Source organism: Pongo pygmaeus, chromosome 11 (genome assembly GCF_028885625.2).
Source record: "Pongo pygmaeus isolate AG05252 chromosome 11, NHGRI_mPonPyg2-v2.0_pri, whole genome shotgun sequence".
NCBI lineage: Eukaryota > Metazoa > Chordata > Mammalia > Primates > Hominidae > Pongo > Pongo pygmaeus.
The window spans coordinates 124,831,621-124,834,027 of NC_072384.2; the positions used below are offsets into that span (position 1 = coordinate 124,831,621).

Genomic DNA, 2,407 nt, shown 5'->3' on the forward strand with positions numbered 1-2,407 from the left:
AAGTACATTGACATAGATAATCTCAAATTTGTTTTTCCAAACAAAATGATTTTTCTAAAACAAAACTGTTTCATGACCAGCATAACTCATAGAAAACCCTATTGCTATTTCAAAGCTAGATCAATGAATAAAGACTTATAATAGATCAGTGGTGGGGTGGTGAGCCACAGGACAATTTTGAAGGCTCCATGCTCGTGGCTAAGTCAAATTTACAGACACATCATTTAACAGCCAGTGGTAAGAAATTTCATTCTTTATTGACTCCTCTCAAAAAAGATTAAAGTGATTCGAGCATAACCTAAATTAAAAACTTCTCAAAAGCCTCTGCTTCCATTCCCTTGTGTTCCTGCTTGGAAATCTTGTGTAAGACAAACCCTAGACTCTCTCCTACAACCCAAACACAAGAGCTTCTTCTCCTTCTGCTCCCAGCCTTTTATTATGTAAATCAATTTAGCCTCTTCTGCATGGGTCTCAAAAGGGTCAGGAAAAAGGAGCCAGGCCAATGAAGAATTTCCATTAGCATTTGGGGGGAAAGGGGGATGTGCAGAACATTCAGAAGTTAATCATCTTTTCCCCCTCCCTAAACAACTGATTGAAGGATAATGAAATCAAGAAGTTAAGTCTGGCAAGAGTTTTCAACCTCATGAAGATGATTCCTATGGCAAACTGCTTTACTCTCACTCAACATAAGTTATCCCATATTTGAAAATTATTTTGTTTCCTTAGAGAGATTAATAAAGAAAACCCAGATTTAAAACTATTTATAGGATATCAAATATTGTTAACACCTACACACAAACCTAAGTTTCAAGTGAGGAAATGTAGCCATGATGACATTACTAGAATGTCACCTACCCATCAAAAGTTAAATGACTTAGAATCCAAAATCACATTTGTGGAGTCACAGCTAGAAAGAGGTTGGTGGAATTTTAAGTAATTATTGGTCTGTCATGATAAACAGTACCAAGAATTATGACTCATATAATAAAGGTATCACTTCACTGACACTAATCACATTCTCAGGGTTGTAAAAAGCAATCCTTACTGCTTATTTAAATGGGAATAAAAGACTTTGACATTACATTGGATTTTTCATAACCTTCAGGGGTATTTTTTAAACTTCATTTGATTTGCTTGACTTTATGGAATGAACAGTTTATAAACAAGAAAACAAGCTTTTCGATACACCATCTGCATGCAACCACCATCAAAATGCAGATTTTTATAAAAACTCTTAGAGAGAAGACCATCACCCTGGAGGTTGAACCTTCAGATACAATAGAAAATGTAAAGGCCAAGATCCAGGATAAGGAAGGAAATCTTCCTGGTTAGCAAAGACTTATCTTTGTTGGCAAGCAACTGGAAGATGGATGGTATGGTTTGGCTCTGTGCCCCCACCCAAATCTCATCTTGAATTGTAGCTCCCATAATTCCCATTAGCTGTAGGAGGGACCTGGTGGGAGATAACTGAATCACGGGGGTGGTTTCCCCCATACTGTGCTCATGGTAGAGAGTAAGTCTCATGAGATCTGATGGTTTCATAAGGGGTTTCCACTTTCGTTCGCCTCTCATTCTCTCTTGCCTGCCACCATGTAAGACATGCCTTTCACCTTCCACCATGATTGTGAGGCCTCCCCAGCCATGTGGAACTATGAGTCTATTACACCTCTTTTTCTTTACAAATTACCCAGTCTCAGGTATGTCTTTATCACGAGCATGAAAACACACTAATAAAAACGGGCATCCTTTGTCTAACTACAACATTCAAAAGGAGTCTACTCTTAGTCTCATGTTGAGATTTTGTAGTGGCTCTAAGAAAAGGAAGAAGTCTTACACCCCTCCCAAGAACAATAAGCATAAAAGAAAGAAGGTGAAGCTGGCTGTCCTGAAATACTATAGGATGGATGACAATGGCAAAATTAGTAGCCTCCATCGGGAGTGTCCTTCAGGTGAATGTGGTCCTAGAGTTTTTATGGCCAGCCACTTTGACACATTATTGTGGCACAGGGTGTCTGACTTATCGCTTCAACAAACCAGAAGACAAGTGATTGTGTATGAGTTAATAAAACACATGAACTAACAATAACAAAAAGAAAACTAAGTATACATCTTTCAACTGACAAAGCCAACAATGTAGGGAGCAAGAATAAACTAACAAGGCAACAATAGTCCTCATTTTCTTGCTTCTTAATCTCCCACTGCAATCTGCACTTTAGTAGGGCATCTGGTTACCATTGATGAGTTGCTTTAACAAAAAGTCACCCCTGCTTCCTTGGCGAGAGCAATTTTCATGATTTAAAATTCCATTGGAGGAAAAAATATTACTAGGTATATCATGTTGCTAAATATGTTCAGGAAAATCCATGGAATTGTTGTACAGAAGGAGTACATTTTATTCAAAAGAAAT

At 37.8% G+C, this 2,407-nt stretch overlaps 1 pseudogene; it reads left to right on the forward strand.

Moving 5' to 3' along the window:
• The first annotated feature begins 1,212 nt into the window (after positions 1-1,212).
• LOC129032078 (ubiquitin-ribosomal protein eS31 fusion protein-like) lies at positions 1,213-2,048 on the forward strand (annotated as a pseudogene).
• The last annotated feature ends 359 nt before the right edge of the window (positions 2,049-2,407 follow it).